Source organism: Lactuca virosa, chromosome 1, assembly GCF_052849685.1.
Source record: "Lactuca virosa cultivar CGN04683 chromosome 1, Lactuca_virosa_CGN04683_v6, whole genome shotgun sequence".
In the NCBI taxonomy this organism is placed as follows: Eukaryota; Viridiplantae; Streptophyta; class Magnoliopsida; order Asterales; family Asteraceae; genus Lactuca; species Lactuca virosa.
Genome location: NC_136426.1, coordinates 261,687,644 through 261,704,886, shown reverse-complemented (window position 1 = coordinate 261,704,886; position 17,243 = coordinate 261,687,644). Strand labels below are relative to the sequence as shown.

Genomic DNA, 17,243 nt, shown 5'->3' with positions numbered 1-17,243 from the left:
ACCGGAGCATAGAAATAGCAAGAAAGAAAAAAAAACAAAAAAAAAACGCACGTAAAATCTAAAAAAACGCAAACGGACAACGAAAAGGGGGGGTGCAACACGAGGACTTCCCAGGGGGTCACCCATACTAGTACTACTCTCGCCCAAGCACGCTTAACTGCGGAGTTCTGATGGGATCCGATGCATTAGTCCTGGTATGATCGCACCCGAAATACTATCCATGCTTATTGCTTGTATGTCTTAAAAGACGCAGAACCTCCTTTGTTTTCGTACGCGAGGCGTGGGACCCACGTGACCGATCGGCTCCGTTCCAAAAATACGAAGACCATGAACCATGAAACGGAGGCCACCCGAGCATAGAAATAGCAAGAAAAAAAAACAAAAAAAACCGCACGTAAAATCTAAAAAAACGCAAACGGGCAACGAAAAAGGGGGGTGCAACACGAGGACTTCCCAGGGGGTCACCGATCCTAGTACTACTCTCGCCCAAGCACGCTTAACTGCGGAGTTCTGATGGGATCCGGTGCATTAGTGCTGGTATGATCGCACCCGAAATACTATCCTTGCTCATTGTTTTTATGTCTTAAAAGACGCAGAACCTCCTTTGTTTTGGTACGCGAGGCGTGGGACCGACGTGACCGATCGGCTCCGTTCCAAAAATACGAAAACCATCAACCATGAAGCGGTGGCCACCCGAGCATAGAAATAGCAAGAAAGAAAAAAAAACAAAAAAAAAAACCGCACGTAAACACGAGGACTTCCCAAGGGGGTCACCCATCCTAGTACTACTCTCGCCCAAGCACGCTTAACTGCGGAGTTCTGATGGGATCAGGTGCATTAGTGCTGGTATGATCGCACCCGAAATACTATCCATGCTTATTGCTTTTATGTCTTAAAAGACGCAGAACCTCCTTAGTTTTCGTACGCGAGGCGTGGGACCCACGTGACCGATCGGCTCCGTTCCAAAAATACGAAAACCATCAACCATGAAGCGGAGGCCACCCGAGCATAGAAATAGCAAGAAAGAAAAAAAAACAAAAAAAACCGCACGTAAAATCTAAAAAAACGCAAACAGGCAACAAAAAAGGGGGGTGCAACACGAGGACTTCCCAGGGGGTCACCCATCCTAGTACTACTCTCGCCCAAGCACGCTTAACTGCAGAGTTGTGATGGGATCCGGTGCATTAGTGCTGGTATGATCGCACCCGAAATACTATCCATGCTTATTGCTTTTATGTCTTAAAAGACGCAGAACCTCCTTTGTTTTCGTACGCGAGGCGTGGGACCCACGTGACCGATCGGCTCCATTCCAAAAATACGAAAACCATGAACCATGAAACGGAGGCCACCCGAGCATAGAAATAGCAAGAAAGAAAAAAAAAACAAAAAAAAACCGCGCGTAAAATCTAAAAAAACGCAAACAGGCAACGAAAGAGGGGGGTGCAACACGAGGACTTCCCAGGGGGTCACCCATCCTAGTACTACTCTCGCCCAAGCACGCTTATCTGCAAAGTTCTTATGGGATCCGGTGCATTAGTCCTGGTATGATCGCACCTGAAATACTATCAATGCTTATTGCTTTCATGTCTTAAAAGACGCAGAACCTCCTTTGTTTTCGTGCGCGACGCGTGGGACCCACGTGACCGATCGGCTCCGTTCCAAAAATACGAAAACCATGAACCATGAAGCGGAGGCCACCCGACCATAGAAATAGCAAGAAAGAAAAAAAACAAAAAAAACCGCATGTAAAATCTAAAAAAACGCAAACGGGCAACGAAAAAAGGGGGGGGGGGGGTGGTGCAACACGAGGAATTCCGAGGGGGTCACCCATCCTAGTACTACTCTCGCCCAAGCACGCTTAACTGCGGAGTTCTGATGGGATCCGGTGCATTAGTGCTGGTATGATCGCACCCGAAATACTGTCCATGCTTATTGCTTTTATGTCTTAAAAGACGCAGAACCTCCTTTGTTTTCGTACGCGAGGCGTGGGACCCACGTGACCGATCGGCTCCGTTCCAAAAATACGAAAACCATGAACCATGAAACGGAGGCCACCCGAGCATAGAAATAGCAAGAAAGAAAAAAAAAAGCCGCGTGTAAAATCTAAAAAAACGCAAACGGGCAACGAAAAAGGGGGGTGCAACACGAGGACTTCCCAGGGGTTCACCCATCCTAGTACTACTCTCGCCCAAGCACGCTTAACTGCGGAGTTCTTATGGGATCCGGTGCATTAGTGCTGGTATGATCGCACCCAAAATACTATCCATGCTTATTGCTTTTATGTCTTAAAAGACACAGAACCTCCTTTGTTTTCGTACGCGAGGCGTGGGACTCACGTGACCGATCGACTCCGTCCAAAAATACGAAAACCATCAACCATGAAGCGGTGGCCACCCGAGCATAGAAATAGCAAGAAAGAAAAAAAAACAAAAAAAAACCGCACGTAAACACGAGGACTTTCCAGGGGGTCACCCATCCTAGTACTACTCTCGCCCAAGCACGCTTAACTGCGGAGTTCTGATGGGATCCGGTGCATTAGTGCTGGTATGATCGCACCCGAAATACTATCCATGCTTATTGCTTTTATGTCTTAAAAGACGCAGAACCACCTTTGTTTTCGTACGCGAGGCGTGGGACCCACGTGACCGATCGGCTCCGTTCCAAAAATACGAAAACCATCAACCATGAAGCGGAGGCCACCCGAGCATAGAAATAGCAAGAAAGAAAAAAAAACAAAAAAAAAACGCACGTAAAATCTAAAAAAACGCAAACGGACAACGAAAAAGGGGGTGCAACACGAGGACTTCCCAGGGGGTCACCCACCCTTAGTACTACTCTCGCCCAAGCACGCTTAACTGCGGAGTTCTGATGGGATCCGGTGCATTAGTGCTGGTATGATCGCACCCGAAATACTATCCATGCTTATTGCTTGTATGTCTTAAAAGAGGCAGAACCTCCTTTGTTTTCGTACGCGAGGCGTGGGACCCACGTGACCGATCGGCTCCGTTCCAAAAATACGAAGACCATGAACCATGAAACGGAGGCCACCCGAGCATAGAAATAGCAAGAAAGAAAAAAAAACAAAAAAAACCGCACGTAAAATCTAAAAAAACGCAAACGGGCAACGAAAAAGGGGGGTGCAACACGAGGACTTCCCAGGGGGTCACCGATCCTAGTACTACTCTCGCCCAAGCACGCTTAACTGCGGAGTTCTGATGGGATCCGGTGCATTAGTGCTAGTATGATCGCACCCGAAATACTATCCATGCTTATTGCCTTTATGTCTTAAAAGACGCAGAACCTCCTTTGTTTTCGTACGCGAGGCGTGGGACCCACGTGACCGATCGGCTCCGTTCCAAAAATACGAAAACCATCAACCATGAAGCGGTGGCCACCCGAGCATAGAAATAGCAAGAAAGAACAAAAAACAAAAAAAATCGCACGTAAACACGAGGACTTCCCAAGGGGGTCACCCATCCTAGTACTACTCTCGCCCAAGCACGGTTAACTACGGAGTTCTGATGGGATCCGGTGCATTAGTCCTGGTATGATCGCACCTGAAATACTATCAATGCTTATTGCTTTTATGTCTTAAAAGACGCAGAACCTCCTTTGTTTTCGTACGCGAGGCGTGGGACCCACGTGACCGATCGGCTCCGTTCCAAAAATACGAAAACCATGAACCATGAAGCGGAGGCCACCCGACCATAGAAATAGCAAGAAAGAAAAAAAAAACAAAAAAAACCGCACGTAAAATCTAAAAAAACGCAAACGGGCAACGAAAAAGGGGGGTGCAACACGAGGACTTCCCAGGGGGTCACCCATCCTAGTACTACTCTCGCCCAAGCACGCTTAACTGCGGAGTTCTCATGGGATCCGGTGCATTAGTCCTGGTATGATCGCACCTGAAATACAATCAATGCTTATTGCTTTTATGTCTTAAAAGACGCAGAACCTCCTTTGTTTTCGTACGCGAGGCGTGGGACCCACGTGACCGATCGGCTCCGTTCCAAAAATACGAAAACCATGAACCATGAAGCGGAGGCCACCCGACCATAGAAATAGCAAGAAAGAAAAAAAAACAAAAAAAACCGCATGTAAAATCTAAAAAAACGCAAACGGGCAACGAAAAAGGGGGGGGTGCAACACGAGGACTTCCCCAGGGGGTCACCCATCCTAGTACTACTCTCACCCAAGCACGCTTAACTGCAGAGTTGTGATGGGATCCGGTGCATTAGTGCTGGTATGATCGCACCCGAAATACTATCCATGCTTATTGTTTTTATGTCTTAAAAGACGCAGAACCTCCTTTGTTTTCGTACGCGAGGCGTGGGACCCACGTGACCGATCGGCTCCGTTCCAAAAATACGAAAACCATGAACCATGAAACGGAGGCCACCCGAGCATAGAAATAGCAAGAAAGAAAAAAAAACAAAAAAAAACCGCACGTAAAATCTAAAAAAACGCAAACGGGCAACGAAAAAGGGGGGTGCAACACGAGGACTTCCCAGGGGGTCACCCATCCTAGTACTACTCTCGCCCAAGCACGCTTAACTGCGGAGTTCTTATGGGATCCGGTGCATTAGTCCTGGTATGATCGCACCTGAAATACTATCAATGCTTATTGCTTTTATGTCTTAAAAGACGCAGAACCTCCTTTGTTTTCGTACGCGAGGCGTGGGACCCACGTGACCGATCGGCTCCGTTCCAAAAATACGAAAACCATGAACCATGAAGCGGAGGCCACCCGACCATAGAAATAGCAAGAAAGAAAAAAAAAACAAAAAAAACCGCATGTAAAATCTAAAAAAACGCAAACGGGCAACGAAAAAGGGGGGGTGCAACACGAGGACTTCCCCAGGGGGTCACCCATCCTAGTACTACTCTCGCCCAAGCACGCTTAACTGCGGAGTTCTGATAGGATCCGGTGCATTTGTGCTGGTATGATCGCACCCGAAATACTATCCATGCTTATTGCTTGTATGTCTTAAAACACGCAGAACCTATTTTGTTTTCGTACGCGAGGCGTGGGACCCACGTGACCGATCGGCTCCGTTCCAAAAATACGAAGACCATGAACCATGAAACGGAGGCCACCCGAGCATAGAAATAGCAAGAAAGAAAAAAAAAACAAAAAAAAAACCGCACGGAAAATTTAAAAAAACGCAAACGGGCAACGAAAAAGGGGGTGCAACACGAGGACTTCCCAGGGGGTCACCGATCCTAGTACTACTCTCGCCCAAGCACGCTTAACTGCGGAGTTCTGATGGGATCCGGTGCATTAGTGCTGGTATTATCGCACCCGAAATACTATCCATGCTTATTGCTTTTATGTCTTAAAAGACGCAGAACCTCCTTTGTTTTCGTACGCGAGGCGTGGGACCCACGTGACCGATCAGCTCCGTTCCAAAAATACGAAAACCATTAACCATGAAGTGGTGGCCACCCGAGCATCGAAATAGCAAGAAAGAAAAAAACAAAAAAAAAACAGCACGTAAACACGAGGACTTCCCAAGGGGTCACCCATCCTAGTACTACTCTCGCCCAAGCACGCTTAACTGCGGAGTTCTGATGGGATCCGGTGCATTAGTGCTGGTATGATCGCACCCGAAATACTATCCATGCTTATTGCTTTTATGTCTTAAAAGACGCAGAACCTCCTTTGTTTTCGTACGCGAGGCGTGGGACCCACGTGACCGATCGGCTCCGTTCCAAAAATACGAAAACCATCAACCATGAAGCGGAGGCCACCCGAGCATAGAAATAGCAAGAAAGAAAAAAAAACAAAAAAAAACCGCACGTAAAATCTAAAAAAATGCAAACGGACAACGAAAAAGGGGGGTGCAACACGAGGACTTCCCAGGGGGTCACCCATCCTAGTACTACTCTCGCCCAAGCACGCTTAACTGCAGAGTTCTGATGGGATCCGGTGCATTAGTGCTGGTATGATCGCACCCGAAATACTATCCATGCTTATTGCTTTTATGTCTTAAAAGACGCAGAACCTCCTTTGTTTTCGTACGCGAGGCGTGGGACCCACGTGACCGATCGGCTCCGTTCCAAATATACGAAAACCATCAACCATGAAGCGGTGGCCACCCGAGCATACAAATAGCAAGAAAGAAAAAAAAACAAAAAAAAAACCGCACGTAAACACGAGGACTTCCCAAGGGGGTCACCCATTCTAGTACTACTCTCGCCCAAGCACGCTTAACTGCGGAGTTCTGATGGGATCCGGTGCATTAGTGCTGGTATGATCGCACCCGAAATACTATCCATGCTTATTGATTTTATGTCTTAAAAGACGCAGAACCTCCTTTGTTTTCGTACGCGAGGCGTGGGACCCAGGTGACCGATCGGCTCCGTTCCAAAAATACGAAAACCATCAACCATGAAGCGGAGGCCACCCGAGCATAGAAATAGCAAGAAAGAAAAAAAAAACAAAAAAAAACCGCACGTAAAATCTAAAAAAACGCAAACAGGCAACAAAAAAGGGGGTGCAACACAAGGACTTCCCAGGGGGTCACCCATCCTAGTACTACTCTCGCCCAAGCATGCTTAACTGCAGAGTTGTGATGGGATCCGGTGCATTAGTGCTGGTATGATCGCACCCAAAATACTATCCATGCTTATTGCTTTTATGTTTTAAAAGACACAGAACCTCCTTTGTTTTCGTACGCGAGGCGTGGGACTCACGTGACCGATCGGCTCCGTTCCAAAAATACGAAAACCATCAACCATGAAGCGGTGGCCACCCGAGCATAGAAATAGCAAGAAAGAAAAAAAAACAATAAAAACCGCACGTAAACACGAGGACTTCCCAGGGGGTCACCCATCCTAGTACTACTCTCGCCCAAGCACACTTAACTGCGGAGTTCTGATGGGATCCGGTGCATTAGTGCTGGTATGATCGCACCGGAAATACTATCCATGCTTATTGCTTTTATGTCTTAAAAGACGCAGAACCTCCTTTGTTTTCGTACGCGAGGCGTGGGACCCACGTGAACGATCGGCTCTGTTCCAAAAATACGAAAACCATCAACCATGAAGCGGAGGCCACCCGAGCATAGAAATAGCAAGAAAGAAAAAAAAACCGCACGTAAAATCTAAAAAAAACGCAAACGGACAACGAAAAAGGGGGGTGCAACACGAGGACTTCCCAGGGGGTCACCCATCCTAGTACTACTCTCGCCCAAGCACGCTTAACTGCGGAGTTCTGATGGGATCCGGTGCATTAGTGCTAGTATGATCGCACCCGAAATACTATCCATGCTTATTGCTTGTATGTCTTAAAAGACGCAGAACCTATTTTGTTTTCGTACGCGAGGCGTGGGACCCACGTGACCGATCGGCTCCGTTCCAAAAATACGAAGACCATGAACCATGAAACGGAGGCCACCCGAGCATAGAAATGGCAAGAAAGAAAAAAAAACAAAAAAAAACCGCACGGAAAATTTAAAAAAACGCAAACGGGCAACGAAAAAGGGGGGTGCAACACGAGGACTTCCCAGGGGGTCACCGATCCTAGTACTACTCTCGCCCAAGCACGCTTAACTGCGGAGTTCTGATGGGATCCGGTGCATTAGTGCTGGTATTATCGCACCCGAAATACTATCCATGCTTATTGCTTTTATGTCTTAAAAGACGCAGAACCTCATTTGTTTTCGTACGCGAGGCGTGGGACCCACGTGACCGATCAGCTCCGTTCCAAAAATACGAAAACCATTAACCATGAAGTGGTGGCCACCCGAGCATCGAAATAGCAAGAAAGAAAAAAACAAAAAAAAAACAGCACGTAAACACGAGGACTTCCCGGGGGGTCACCCATCCTAGTACTACTCTCGCCCAAGCACGCTTAACTGCGGAGTTTTGATGGGATCCGGTGCATTAGTGCTGGTATGATCGCACCCGAAATACTATCCATGCTTATTGCTTTTATGTCTTAAAAGACGCAGAACCTCCTTTGTTTTCGTACGCGAGGCGTTGGACCCACGTGACCGATCGGCTCCGTTCCAAAAATACGAAAACCATCAACCATGAAGCGGAGGCCACCCGAGCATAGAAATAGCAAGAAAGAAAAAAAACAAAAAAAAATGCACGTAAAATCTAAAAAAATGTAAACGGACAACGAAAAAGGGGGTGCAACACGAGGACTTCCCAGGGGGTCACCCATCCTAGTACTACTCTCGCCCAAGCACGCTTAACTGCGGAGTTCTGATGAGATCCGGTGCATTAGTGCTGGTATGATCGCACCCGAAATACTATCCATGCTTATTGCTTGTATGTCTTAAAAGACGCAGAACCTCCTTTGTTTTCGTACGCGAGGCGTGGGACCCACGTGACCGATCGGCTCCGTTCCAAAAATACGAAGACCATGAACCATGAAACGGAGGCCACCCGAGCATAGAAATAGCAAGAAAGAAAAAAAAACAAAAAAAACCGCACGTAAAATCTAAAAAAACGCAAACGGGCAACGAAAAAGGGGGGTGCAACACGAGGACTTCCCAGGGGGTCACCGATCCTAGTACTACTCTCGCCCAAGCACGCTTAACTGCGGAGTTCTGATGGGATCCGGTGCATTAGTGCTGGTATGATCGCACCCGAAATACTATCCATGCTTATTGCTTTTATGTCTTAAAAGACACAGAACCTCCTTTGTTTTCGTACGCGAGGCGTGGGACCCACGTGACCGATCAGCTCCGTTCCAAAAATACGAAAACCATTAACCATGAAGTGGTGGCCACCCGAGCATCGAAATAGCAAGAAAGAAAAAAAAACAAAAAAAAAACTGCACTTAAACACGAGGACTTCCCAGGGGTCACCCATCCTAGTACTACTCTCGCCCAAGCGCGCTTAACTACGGAGTTCTGATGGGATCCGGTGCATTAGTACTGGTATGATCGCACCCGAAATACTATCCATGCTTATTGCTTTTATGTCTTAAAAGACGCAGAACCACCTTTGTTTTCGTACGCGAGGCGTGGGACCCACGTGACCGATCGCCTCCGTTCCAAAAATACGAAAACCATCAACCATGAAGCGGAGGCCACCCGAGCATAGAAATAGCAAGAAAGAAAAAAAAACAAAAAAAAAACGCACGTAAAATCTAAAAAAACGCAAACGGACAACGAAAAAGGGGGGTGCAACACGAGGACTTCCCAGGGGGTCACCCATCCTAGTACTACTCTCGCCCAAGCACGCTTAACTGCGGAGTTCTGATGGGATCCAATGCATTAGTCCTGCTATGATCGCACCTGAAATACTATCCATGTTTATTGCTTGTATGTCTTAAAAGACGCAGAACCTCCTTTGTTTTCGTACGCGAGGCGTGGGACCCACGTGACCGATCGGCTCCGTTCCAAAAATACGAAGACCATGAACCATGAAACGGAGGCCACCCGAGCATAGAAATAGCAAGAAAAAAAAACAAAAAAAACCGCACGTAAAATCTAAAAAAACGCAAACGGGCAATGAAAAAGGGGGGTGCAACACGAGGACTTCTCAGGGGGTCACCGATCCTAGTACTACTCTCGCCCAAGCACGCTTAACTGCGGAGTTCTGATGGGATCCGGTGCATTAGTGCTGGTATGATCGCATCCGAAATACTATCCTTGCTCATTGCTTTTATGTCTTAAAAGATGCAGAACCTCCTTTGTTTTGGTACGCGAGGCGTGGGACCCACGTGACCGATCGGCTCCGTTCCAAAAATACGAAAACCATCAACCATGAAGCGGTGGCCACCCGAGCATAGAAATAGCAAGAAAGAAAAAAAAACAAAAAAAAAACCGCACGTAAACACGAGGACTTCCCAAGGGGGTCACCCATCCTAGTACTACTCTCGCCCAAGCACGCTTAACTGCGGAGTTCTGATGGGATCCGGTGCATTAGTGCTGGTATGATCGCACCCGAAATACTATCCATGCTTATTGCTTTTATGTCTTAAAAGACGCAGAACCTCCTTTGTTTTCGTACGCGAGGCGTGGGACCCACGTGACCGATCGGCTCCGTTCCAAAAATACGAAAACCATCAACCATGAAGCGGAGGCCACCCGAGCATAGAAATAGCAAGAAAGAAAAAAAAAACCGCACGTAAAATCTAAAAAAACGCAAACGGACAACGAAAAAGGGGGTGCAACACGAGGACTTCCCAGGGGGTCACCCATCCTAGTACTACTCTCGCCCAAGCACGCTTAACTGCGGAGTTCTGATGGGATCCGGTGCATTAGTGCTGGTATGATCGCACCCGAAATATTATCCATGCTTATTGCTTTTATGTCTTAAAAGACGCAGAACCACCTTTGTTTTCGTACGCGAGGCGTGGGACCCACGTGACCGATCGGCTCCGTTCCAAAAATACGAAAACCATCAACCATGAAGCGGAGGCCACCCGAGCATACAAATAGCAAGAAAGAAAAAAAAACAAAAAAAACCGCACGTAAAATCTAAAAAAACGCAAACAGGCAACAAAAAAGGGGGGTGCAACACGAGGACTTCCCAGGGGTCACCCATCCTAGTACTACTCTCGCCCAAGCACGCTTAACTGCAGAGTTGTGATGTGATCCGGTGCATTAGTGCTGGTATGATCGCACCCGAAATACTATCCATTCTTATTGCTTTTATGTCTTAAAAGACGCAGAACCTCCTTTGTTTTCGTACGCGAGGCGTGGGACCCACGTGACCGATCGGCTCCATTCCAAAAATACGAAAACCATGAACCATGAAACGGAGGCCACCCGAGCATAGAAATAGCAAGAAAGAAAAAAAAACAAAAAAAAACCGCGCGTAAAATCTAAAAAAACGCAAACGGGCAACGAAAGAGGGGGGTGCAACACGAGGACTTCCCAGGGGGTCACCCATCCGAGTACTACTCTCGCCCAAGCACGCTTAACTGCAAAGTTCTTATGGGATCCGGTGCATTAGTCCTGGTATGATCGCACCTGAAATACTATCAATGCTTATTGCTTTTATGTCTTAAAAGACGCAGAACCTCCTTTGTTTTCGTACGCGAGGCGTGGGACCCACGTGACCGATCGGCTCCGTTCCAAAAATACGAAAACCATGAACCATGAAGCGGAGGCCACCCGACCATAGAAATAGCAAGAAAGAAAAAAAACAAAAAAAACCGCATGTAAAATCTAAAAAAACGCAAACGGGCAATGAAAAAGGGGGGGGGTGCAACACGAGGACTTCCGAGGGGGTCACCCATCCTAGTACTACTCTCGCCCAAGCACGCTTAACTGCGGAGTTCTGATAGGATCCGGTGCATTAGTGCTGGTATGATCGCACCCGAAATACTGTCCATGCTTATTGCTTTTATGTCTTAAAAGACGCAGAACCTCCTTTGTTTTCGTACGCGAGGCGTGGGACCCACGTGACCGATCGGCTCCGTTCCAAAAATACGAAAACCATGAACCATGAAACGGAGGCCACCCGAGCATAGAAATAGCAAGAAAGAAAAAAAAAAGCCGCGTGTAAAATCTAAAAAAACGCAAACGGGCAACGAAAAAGGGGGGTGCAACATGAGGACTTCCCAGGGGTTCACCCATCCTAGTACTACTCTCGCCCAAGCACGCTTAACTGCGGAGTTCTTATGGGATCCGGTGCATTAGTGCTGGTATGATCGCACCCAAAATACTATCCATGCTTATTGCTTTTATGTCTTAAAAGACACAGAACCTCCTTTGTTTTCGTACGCGAGGCGTGGGACTCACGTGACCGATCGACTCCGTTCCAAAAATACGAAAACCATCAACCATGAAGCGGTGGCCACCCGAGCATAGAAATAGCAAGAAAGAAAAAAAAACAAAAAAAAACCGCACGTAAACACGAGGACTTCCCAGGGGGTCACCCATCCTAGTACTACTCTCGCCCAAGCACGCTTAACTGCGCAGTTCTGATGGGATCCGGTGCATTAGTGCTGGTATGATCGCACCCGAAATACTATCCATGCTTATTGCTTTTATGTCTTAAAAGACGCAGAACCACCTTTGTTTTTGTACGAGAGGCGTGGGACCCACGTGACCGATCGGCTCCGTTCCAAAAATACGAAAACCATCAACCATGAAGCGGAGGCCACCCGAACATAGAAATAGCAAGAAAGAAAAAAAAACAAAAAAAAAAAACGCACGTAAAAATCTAAAAAAACGCAAACGGACAACGAAAAAGGGGGGTGCAACACGAGGACTTCCCAGGGGGTCACCCATCCTAGTACTACTCTCGCCCAAGCACGCTTAACTGCGGAGTTCTGATGGGATCCGATGCATTAGTCCTGGTATGATCGCACCCGAAATACTATCCATGCTTATTGCTTGTATGTCTTAAAAGACGCAGAACCTCCTTTGTTTTCGTACGCGAGGCGTGGGACCCACGTGACCGATCGGCTCCGTTCCAAAAATACGAAGACCATGAACCATGAAACGGAGGCCACCCGAGCATAGAAATAGCAAGAAAAAAAAACAAAAAAAACCGCACGTAAAATCTAAAAAAACGCAAACGGGCAACGAAAAAGGGGGGTGCAACACGAGGACTTCCCAGGGGGTCACCGATCCTAGTACTACTCTCGCCCAAGCACGCTTAACTGCGGAGTTCTGATGGGATCCGGTGCATTAGTGCTGGTATGATCGCACCCGAAATACTATCCTTGCTCATTGCTTTTATGTCTTAAAAGACGCAGAACCTCCTTTGTTTTGGTACGCGAGGCGTGGGACCCACGTGACCGATCGGCTCCGTTCCAAAAATACGAAAACCATCAACCATGAAGCGGTGGCCACCCGAGCATAGAAATAGCAAGAAAGAAAAAAAAACAAAAAAAAACCGCACGTAAACACGAGGACTTCCCAAGGGGGTCACCCATCCTAGTACTACTCTCGCCCAAGCACGCTTAACTGCGGAGTTCTGATGGGATCCGGTGCATTAGTGCTGGTATGATCGCACCCGAAATACTATCCATGCTTATTGCTTTTATGTCTTAAAAGACGCAGAACCTCCTTAGTTTTCGTACGCGAGGTGTGGGACCCACGTGACCGATCGGCTCCGTTCCAAAAATACGAAAACCATCAACCATGAAGCGGAGGCCACCCGAGCATAGAAATAGCAAGAAAGAAAAAAAAACAAAAAAAACCGCACGTAAAATCTAAAAAAACGCAAACAGGCAACAAAAAAGGGGGGTGCAACACGAGGACTTCCCAGGGGGTCACCCATCCTAGTACTACTCTCGCCCAAGCACGCTTAACTGCAGAGTTGTGATGGGATCCGGTGCATTAGTGCTGGTGTGATCGCACCCTAAATACTATCCTTGCTTATTGCTTTTATGTCTTAAAAGACGCAGAACCTCCTTTGTTTTCGTACGCGAGGCGTGGGACCCACGTGACCGATCGGCTCCATTCCAAAAATACGAAAAGCATGAACCATGAAACGGAGGCCACCCGAGCATAGAAATAGCAAGAAAGAAAAAAAAACAAAAAAAAACCGCGCGTAAAATCTAAAAAAACGCAAACAGGCAACGAAAAAGGGGGGTGCAACACGAGGACTTCCCAGGGGGTCACCCATCCTAGTACTACTCTCGCCCAAGCACGCTTAACTGCAAAGTTCTTATGGGATCCGGTGCATTAGTCTTGGTATGATCGCACCTGAAATACTATCAATGCTTATTGCTTTCATGTCTTTAAAGACGCAGAACCTCCTTTGTTTTCGTACGCGAGGCGTGGGACCCACGTGACCGATCGGCTCCGTTCCAAAAATACGAAAACCATGAACCATGAAGCGGAGGCCACCCGACCATAGAAATAGCAAGAAAGAAAAAAAACAAAAAAAACCTCATGTAAAATCTAAAAAAACGCAAACGGGCAACGAAAAAGGGGGGGGGGGTGCAACACGAGGAATTCCGAAGGGGGTCACCCATCCTAGTACTACTCTCGCCCAAGCACGCTTAACTGCGGAGTTCTGATGGGATCCGGTGCATTAGTGCTGGTATGATCGCACCCGAAATACTGTCCATGCTTATTGCTTTTATGTCTTAAAAGACGCAGAACCTCCTTTGTTTTCGTACGCGAGGCGTGGGACCCACGTGACCGATCGGCTCCGTTCCAAAAATACGAAATCCATGAACCATGAAACGGAGGCCACCCGAGCATAGAAATAGCAAGAAAGAAAAAAAAAAGCCGCGTGTAAAATCTAAAAAAACGCAAACGGGCAACGAAAAAGGGGGGTGCAACACGAGGACTTCCCAGGGGTTCACCCATCCTAGTACTACTCTCGCCCAAGCACGCTTAACTGCGGAGTTCTTATTGGATCCGGTGCATTAGTGCTGGTATGATCGCACCCAAAATACTATCCATGCTTATTGCTTTTATGTCTTAAAAGACACAGAACCTCCTTTGTTTTCGTACGCGAGGCGTGGGACTCACGTGACCGATCGACTCCGTTCCAAAAATACGAAAACCATCAACCATGAAGCGGTGGCCACCCGAGCATAGAAATAGCAAGAAAGAAAAAAAAACAAAAAAAAACCGCACGTAAACACGAGGACTTCCCAGGGGGTCACCCATCCTAGTACTACTCTCGCCCAAGCACGCTTAACTGCGGAGTTCTGATGGGATCCGGTGCATTAGTGCTGGTATGATCGCACCCGAAATATTATCCATGCTTATTGCTTTTATGTCTTAAAAGACGCAGAACCACCTTTGTTTTCGTACGCGAGGCGTGGGACCCACGTGACCGATCGGCTCCGTTCCAAAAATACGAAAACCATCAACCATGAAGCGGAGGCCACCCGAGCATAGAAATAGCAAGAAAGAAAAAAAAAACAAAAAAAAAACGCACGTAAAATCTAAAAAAACGCAAACGGACAACGAAAAAGGGGGTGCAACACGAGGACTTCCCAGGGGGTCACCCACCCTTAGTACTACTCTCGCCCAAGCACGCTTAACTGCGGAGTTCTGATGGGATCCGGTGCATTAGTGCTGGTATGATCGCACCCGAAATACTATCCATGCTTATTGCTTGTATGTCTTAAAAGAGGCAGAACCTCTTTTGTTTTCGTACGCGAGGCGTGGGACCCACGTGACCGATCGGCTCCGTTCCAAAAATACGAAGACCATGAACCATGAAACGGAGGCCACCCGAGCATAGAAATAGCAAGAAAGAAAAAAAAACAAAAAAAACCGCACGTAAAATCTAAAAAAACGCAAACGGGCAACGAAAAAGGGGGGTGCAACACGAGGACTTCCCAGGGGGTCACCGATCCTAGTACTACTCTCGCCCAAGCACGCTTAACAGCGGAGTTCTGATGGGATCCGGTGCATTAGTGCTGGTATGATCGCACCCGAAATACTATCCATGCTTATTGCCTTTATGTCTTAAAAGACGCAGAACCTCCTTTGTTTTCGTACGCGAGGCGTGGGACCCACGTGACCGATCGGCTCCGTTCCAAAAATACGAAAACCATCAACCATGAAGCGGTGGCCACCCGAGCATAGAAATAGCAAGAAAGAACAAAAAACAAAAAAAAATCGCACGTAAACACGAGGACTTCCCAAGGGGGTCACCCATCCTAGTACTACTCTCGCCCAAGCACGGTTAACTACGGAGTTCTGATGGGATCCGGTGCATTAGTCCTGGTATGATCGCACCTGAAATACTATCAATGTTTATTGCTTTTATGTCTTAAAAGACGCAGAACCTCCTTTGTTTTCGTACGCGAGGCGTGGGACCCACGTGACCGATCGGCTCCGTTCCAAAAATACGAAAACCATGAACCATGAAGCGGAGGCCACCCGACCATAGAAATAGCAAGAAAGAAAAAAAAACAAAAAAAACCGCACGTAAAATCTAAAAAAACGCAAACGGGCAACGAAAAAGGGGGGTGCAACACGAGGACTTCCCAGGGGGTCACCCATCCTAGTACTACTCTCGCCCAAGCACGCTTACCTGCGGAGTTCTTATGGGATCCGGTGCATTAGTCCTGGTATGATCGCACCTGAAATACTATCAATGCTTATTGCTTTTATGTCTTAAAAGACGCAGAACCTCCTTTGTTTTTGTACGCGAGGCGTGGGACCCACGTGACCGATCGGCTCCGTTCCAAAAATACGAAAACCATGAACCATGAAGCGGATGCCACCCGACCATAGAAATAGCAAGAAAGAAAAAAAACAAAAAAAACCGCATGTAAAATCTAAAAAAACGCAAACGGGCAACGAAAAAGGGGGGGTGCAACACGAGGACTTCCCCAGGGGGTCACCCATCCTAGTACTACTCTCGCCCAAGCACGCTTAACTGCAGAGTTGTGATGGGATCCGGTGCATTAGTGCTGGTATGATCGCACCCGAAATACTATCCATGCTTATTGCTTTTATGTCTTAAAAGACGCAGAACCTCCTTTGTTTTCGTACGCGAGGCGTGGGACCCACGTGACCGATCGGCTCCGTTCCAAAAATACGAAAACCATGAACCATGAAACGGAGGCCACCCGAGCATAGAAATAGCAAGAAAGAAAAAAAAACAAAAAAAAAACCGCACGTAAAATCTAAAAAAACGCAAACGGGCAACGAAAAAGGGGGGTGCAACACGAGGACTTCCCAGGGGGTCACCCATCGTAGTACTACTCTCGCACAAGCACGCTTAACTGCGGAGTTCTTATGGGATCCGGTGCATTAGTCCTGGTATGATCGCACCTGAAATACTATCAATGCTTATTGCTTTTATGTCTTAAAAGACGCAGAACCTCCTTTGTTTTCGTACGCGAGGCGTGGGACCCACGTGACCGATCGGCTCCGTTCCAAAAATACGAAAACCATGAACCATGAAGCGGAGGCCACCCGACCATAGAAATAGCAAGAAAGAAAAAAAAACAAAAAAAACCGCATGTAAAATCTAAAAAAACGCAAACGGGCAACGAAAAAGGGGGGGTGCAACACGAGGACTTCCCCAGGGGGTCACCCATCCTAGTACTACTCTTGCCCAAGCACGCTTAACTGCGGAGTTCTGATAGGATCCGGTGCATTAGTGCTGGTATGATCGCACCCGAAATACTATCCATGCTTATTGCTTTTATGTCTTAAAAGACGCAGAACCACCTTTGTTTTCGTACGAGAGGCGTGGGACCCACGTGACCGATCGGCTCCGTTCCAAAAATACGAAAACCATCAACCATGAAGCGGAGGCCACCCGAGCATAGAAATAGCAAGAAAGAAAAAAAAACAAAAAAAAAAACGCACGTAAAATCTAAAAAAACGCAAACGGAC

At 47.3% G+C, this 17,243-nt stretch overlaps 48 non-coding genes and 3 pseudogenes across 48 annotated transcripts; all 51 read right to left on the bottom strand.

The window, feature by feature from the left end:
- Positions 1–89: 89 nt before the first annotated feature.
- LOC145147827 (5S ribosomal RNA) lies at positions 90–208 on the bottom strand. Its single transcript, XR_013728716.1, has one exon. It is a non-coding gene; the product is annotated as a 5S ribosomal RNA (ribosomal RNA).
- A 224-nt stretch (positions 209–432) lies between these two features.
- On the bottom strand, positions 433–551 carry LOC145145698 (5S ribosomal RNA). The gene has a single exon (XR_013726658.1). It is a non-coding gene; the product is annotated as a 5S ribosomal RNA (ribosomal RNA).
- A 188-nt stretch (positions 552–739) lies between these two features.
- Positions 740–860, bottom strand: LOC145151259 (5S ribosomal RNA). Its single transcript, XR_013732019.1, has one exon. It is a non-coding gene; the product is annotated as a 5S ribosomal RNA (ribosomal RNA).
- A 228-nt stretch (positions 861–1,088) lies between these two features.
- On the bottom strand, positions 1,089–1,207 carry LOC145148548 (5S ribosomal RNA). The gene has a single exon (XR_013729428.1). It is a non-coding gene; the product is annotated as a 5S ribosomal RNA (ribosomal RNA).
- Positions 1,208–1,437: 230 nt separating this feature from the next.
- LOC145150538 (5S ribosomal RNA) lies at positions 1,438–1,556 on the bottom strand. Its single transcript, XR_013731358.1, has one exon. It is a non-coding gene; the product is annotated as a 5S ribosomal RNA (ribosomal RNA).
- Positions 1,557–1,794: 238 nt separating this feature from the next.
- LOC145145881 (5S ribosomal RNA) lies at positions 1,795–1,913 on the bottom strand. Its single transcript, XR_013726833.1, has one exon. It is a non-coding gene; the product is annotated as a 5S ribosomal RNA (ribosomal RNA).
- A 221-nt stretch (positions 1,914–2,134) lies between these two features.
- On the bottom strand, positions 2,135–2,253 carry LOC145146658 (5S ribosomal RNA). The gene has a single exon (XR_013727592.1). It is a non-coding gene; the product is annotated as a 5S ribosomal RNA (ribosomal RNA).
- A 185-nt stretch (positions 2,254–2,438) lies between these two features.
- LOC145150804 (5S ribosomal RNA) lies at positions 2,439–2,558 on the bottom strand. The gene has a single exon (XR_013731616.1). It is a non-coding gene; the product is annotated as a 5S ribosomal RNA (ribosomal RNA).
- Positions 2,559–2,786: 228 nt separating this feature from the next.
- LOC145146254 (5S ribosomal RNA) lies at positions 2,787–2,906 on the bottom strand. Its single transcript, XR_013727203.1, has one exon. It is a non-coding gene; the product is annotated as a 5S ribosomal RNA (ribosomal RNA).
- Positions 2,907–3,134: 228 nt separating this feature from the next.
- On the bottom strand, positions 3,135–3,253 carry LOC145147655 (5S ribosomal RNA). Its single transcript, XR_013728552.1, has one exon. It is a non-coding gene; the product is annotated as a 5S ribosomal RNA (ribosomal RNA).
- A 186-nt stretch (positions 3,254–3,439) lies between these two features.
- Positions 3,440–3,556, bottom strand: LOC145151368 (5S ribosomal RNA; annotated as a pseudogene).
- Positions 3,557–3,788: 232 nt separating this feature from the next.
- LOC145147417 (5S ribosomal RNA) lies at positions 3,789–3,907 on the bottom strand. Its single transcript, XR_013728321.1, has one exon. It is a non-coding gene; the product is annotated as a 5S ribosomal RNA (ribosomal RNA).
- Positions 3,908–4,137: 230 nt separating this feature from the next.
- Positions 4,138–4,257, bottom strand: LOC145150877 (5S ribosomal RNA). The gene has a single exon (XR_013731687.1). It is a non-coding gene; the product is annotated as a 5S ribosomal RNA (ribosomal RNA).
- Positions 4,258–4,486: 229 nt separating this feature from the next.
- On the bottom strand, positions 4,487–4,605 carry LOC145146980 (5S ribosomal RNA). The gene has a single exon (XR_013727899.1). It is a non-coding gene; the product is annotated as a 5S ribosomal RNA (ribosomal RNA).
- Positions 4,606–4,835: 230 nt separating this feature from the next.
- LOC145148822 (5S ribosomal RNA) lies at positions 4,836–4,955 on the bottom strand. Its single transcript, XR_013729689.1, has one exon. It is a non-coding gene; the product is annotated as a 5S ribosomal RNA (ribosomal RNA).
- A 230-nt stretch (positions 4,956–5,185) lies between these two features.
- Positions 5,186–5,304, bottom strand: LOC145147391 (5S ribosomal RNA). Its single transcript, XR_013728297.1, has one exon. It is a non-coding gene; the product is annotated as a 5S ribosomal RNA (ribosomal RNA).
- Positions 5,305–5,489: 185 nt separating this feature from the next.
- On the bottom strand, positions 5,490–5,609 carry LOC145149918 (5S ribosomal RNA). The gene has a single exon (XR_013730755.1). It is a non-coding gene; the product is annotated as a 5S ribosomal RNA (ribosomal RNA).
- A 229-nt stretch (positions 5,610–5,838) lies between these two features.
- LOC145155088 (5S ribosomal RNA) lies at positions 5,839–5,957 on the bottom strand. Its single transcript, XR_013735547.1, has one exon. It is a non-coding gene; the product is annotated as a 5S ribosomal RNA (ribosomal RNA).
- A 187-nt stretch (positions 5,958–6,144) lies between these two features.
- LOC145151112 (5S ribosomal RNA) lies at positions 6,145–6,265 on the bottom strand. Its single transcript, XR_013731903.1, has one exon. It is a non-coding gene; the product is annotated as a 5S ribosomal RNA (ribosomal RNA).
- Positions 6,266–6,494: 229 nt separating this feature from the next.
- On the bottom strand, positions 6,495–6,613 carry LOC145150323 (5S ribosomal RNA). The gene has a single exon (XR_013731143.1). It is a non-coding gene; the product is annotated as a 5S ribosomal RNA (ribosomal RNA).
- Positions 6,614–6,799: 186 nt separating this feature from the next.
- Positions 6,800–6,915, bottom strand: LOC145150831 (5S ribosomal RNA). The gene has a single exon (XR_013731643.1). It is a non-coding gene; the product is annotated as a 5S ribosomal RNA (ribosomal RNA).
- Positions 6,916–7,138: 223 nt separating this feature from the next.
- LOC145154941 (5S ribosomal RNA) lies at positions 7,139–7,257 on the bottom strand. Its single transcript, XR_013735409.1, has one exon. It is a non-coding gene; the product is annotated as a 5S ribosomal RNA (ribosomal RNA).
- Positions 7,258–7,486: 229 nt separating this feature from the next.
- Positions 7,487–7,605, bottom strand: LOC145147389 (5S ribosomal RNA). The gene has a single exon (XR_013728295.1). It is a non-coding gene; the product is annotated as a 5S ribosomal RNA (ribosomal RNA).
- Positions 7,606–7,790: 185 nt separating this feature from the next.
- LOC145150914 (5S ribosomal RNA) lies at positions 7,791–7,910 on the bottom strand. Its single transcript, XR_013731720.1, has one exon. It is a non-coding gene; the product is annotated as a 5S ribosomal RNA (ribosomal RNA).
- A 226-nt stretch (positions 7,911–8,136) lies between these two features.
- On the bottom strand, positions 8,137–8,255 carry LOC145154324 (5S ribosomal RNA). Its single transcript, XR_013734801.1, has one exon. It is a non-coding gene; the product is annotated as a 5S ribosomal RNA (ribosomal RNA).
- Positions 8,256–8,483: 228 nt separating this feature from the next.
- On the bottom strand, positions 8,484–8,602 carry LOC145145697 (5S ribosomal RNA). Its single transcript, XR_013726657.1, has one exon. It is a non-coding gene; the product is annotated as a 5S ribosomal RNA (ribosomal RNA).
- Positions 8,603–8,790: 188 nt separating this feature from the next.
- LOC145151324 (5S ribosomal RNA) lies at positions 8,791–8,905 on the bottom strand (annotated as a pseudogene).
- Positions 8,906–9,137: 232 nt separating this feature from the next.
- LOC145150463 (5S ribosomal RNA) lies at positions 9,138–9,256 on the bottom strand. Its single transcript, XR_013731288.1, has one exon. It is a non-coding gene; the product is annotated as a 5S ribosomal RNA (ribosomal RNA).
- Positions 9,257–9,480: 224 nt separating this feature from the next.
- LOC145148313 (5S ribosomal RNA) lies at positions 9,481–9,599 on the bottom strand. Its single transcript, XR_013729202.1, has one exon. It is a non-coding gene; the product is annotated as a 5S ribosomal RNA (ribosomal RNA).
- A 187-nt stretch (positions 9,600–9,786) lies between these two features.
- On the bottom strand, positions 9,787–9,907 carry LOC145150968 (5S ribosomal RNA). Its single transcript, XR_013731770.1, has one exon. It is a non-coding gene; the product is annotated as a 5S ribosomal RNA (ribosomal RNA).
- Positions 9,908–10,126: 219 nt separating this feature from the next.
- On the bottom strand, positions 10,127–10,245 carry LOC145154912 (5S ribosomal RNA). Its single transcript, XR_013735380.1, has one exon. It is a non-coding gene; the product is annotated as a 5S ribosomal RNA (ribosomal RNA).
- A 228-nt stretch (positions 10,246–10,473) lies between these two features.
- LOC145150713 (5S ribosomal RNA) lies at positions 10,474–10,591 on the bottom strand. Its single transcript, XR_013731520.1, has one exon. It is a non-coding gene; the product is annotated as a 5S ribosomal RNA (ribosomal RNA).
- A 229-nt stretch (positions 10,592–10,820) lies between these two features.
- On the bottom strand, positions 10,821–10,939 carry LOC145150284 (5S ribosomal RNA). The gene has a single exon (XR_013731103.1). It is a non-coding gene; the product is annotated as a 5S ribosomal RNA (ribosomal RNA).
- A 230-nt stretch (positions 10,940–11,169) lies between these two features.
- On the bottom strand, positions 11,170–11,288 carry LOC145146023 (5S ribosomal RNA). The gene has a single exon (XR_013726970.1). It is a non-coding gene; the product is annotated as a 5S ribosomal RNA (ribosomal RNA).
- Positions 11,289–11,509: 221 nt separating this feature from the next.
- Positions 11,510–11,628, bottom strand: LOC145149330 (5S ribosomal RNA). The gene has a single exon (XR_013730181.1). It is a non-coding gene; the product is annotated as a 5S ribosomal RNA (ribosomal RNA).
- Positions 11,629–11,814: 186 nt separating this feature from the next.
- On the bottom strand, positions 11,815–11,934 carry LOC145151102 (5S ribosomal RNA). The gene has a single exon (XR_013731894.1). It is a non-coding gene; the product is annotated as a 5S ribosomal RNA (ribosomal RNA).
- Positions 11,935–12,166: 232 nt separating this feature from the next.
- Positions 12,167–12,285, bottom strand: LOC145145772 (5S ribosomal RNA). The gene has a single exon (XR_013726730.1). It is a non-coding gene; the product is annotated as a 5S ribosomal RNA (ribosomal RNA).
- A 224-nt stretch (positions 12,286–12,509) lies between these two features.
- On the bottom strand, positions 12,510–12,628 carry LOC145145696 (5S ribosomal RNA). The gene has a single exon (XR_013726656.1). It is a non-coding gene; the product is annotated as a 5S ribosomal RNA (ribosomal RNA).
- A 186-nt stretch (positions 12,629–12,814) lies between these two features.
- Positions 12,815–12,935, bottom strand: LOC145150967 (5S ribosomal RNA). The gene has a single exon (XR_013731769.1). It is a non-coding gene; the product is annotated as a 5S ribosomal RNA (ribosomal RNA).
- A 228-nt stretch (positions 12,936–13,163) lies between these two features.
- Positions 13,164–13,282, bottom strand: LOC145149531 (5S ribosomal RNA). Its single transcript, XR_013730389.1, has one exon. It is a non-coding gene; the product is annotated as a 5S ribosomal RNA (ribosomal RNA).
- A 229-nt stretch (positions 13,283–13,511) lies between these two features.
- LOC145150792 (5S ribosomal RNA) lies at positions 13,512–13,630 on the bottom strand. The gene has a single exon (XR_013731604.1). It is a non-coding gene; the product is annotated as a 5S ribosomal RNA (ribosomal RNA).
- Positions 13,631–13,862: 232 nt separating this feature from the next.
- On the bottom strand, positions 13,863–13,982 carry LOC145147256 (5S ribosomal RNA). The gene has a single exon (XR_013728164.1). It is a non-coding gene; the product is annotated as a 5S ribosomal RNA (ribosomal RNA).
- A 221-nt stretch (positions 13,983–14,203) lies between these two features.
- On the bottom strand, positions 14,204–14,322 carry LOC145149243 (5S ribosomal RNA). Its single transcript, XR_013730094.1, has one exon. It is a non-coding gene; the product is annotated as a 5S ribosomal RNA (ribosomal RNA).
- A 186-nt stretch (positions 14,323–14,508) lies between these two features.
- On the bottom strand, positions 14,509–14,628 carry LOC145150138 (5S ribosomal RNA). Its single transcript, XR_013730963.1, has one exon. It is a non-coding gene; the product is annotated as a 5S ribosomal RNA (ribosomal RNA).
- Positions 14,629–14,857: 229 nt separating this feature from the next.
- LOC145146253 (5S ribosomal RNA) lies at positions 14,858–14,977 on the bottom strand. Its single transcript, XR_013727201.1, has one exon. It is a non-coding gene; the product is annotated as a 5S ribosomal RNA (ribosomal RNA).
- Positions 14,978–15,205: 228 nt separating this feature from the next.
- Positions 15,206–15,324, bottom strand: LOC145148201 (5S ribosomal RNA). The gene has a single exon (XR_013729097.1). It is a non-coding gene; the product is annotated as a 5S ribosomal RNA (ribosomal RNA).
- Positions 15,325–15,511: 187 nt separating this feature from the next.
- On the bottom strand, positions 15,512–15,628 carry LOC145151367 (5S ribosomal RNA; annotated as a pseudogene).
- A 231-nt stretch (positions 15,629–15,859) lies between these two features.
- On the bottom strand, positions 15,860–15,978 carry LOC145148898 (5S ribosomal RNA). The gene has a single exon (XR_013729762.1). It is a non-coding gene; the product is annotated as a 5S ribosomal RNA (ribosomal RNA).
- Positions 15,979–16,206: 228 nt separating this feature from the next.
- LOC145150439 (5S ribosomal RNA) lies at positions 16,207–16,326 on the bottom strand. Its single transcript, XR_013731265.1, has one exon. It is a non-coding gene; the product is annotated as a 5S ribosomal RNA (ribosomal RNA).
- A 230-nt stretch (positions 16,327–16,556) lies between these two features.
- Positions 16,557–16,675, bottom strand: LOC145149971 (5S ribosomal RNA). The gene has a single exon (XR_013730805.1). It is a non-coding gene; the product is annotated as a 5S ribosomal RNA (ribosomal RNA).
- A 229-nt stretch (positions 16,676–16,904) lies between these two features.
- Positions 16,905–17,024, bottom strand: LOC145149516 (5S ribosomal RNA). The gene has a single exon (XR_013730382.1). It is a non-coding gene; the product is annotated as a 5S ribosomal RNA (ribosomal RNA).
- Between the last annotated feature and the right edge of the window lie 219 nt (positions 17,025–17,243).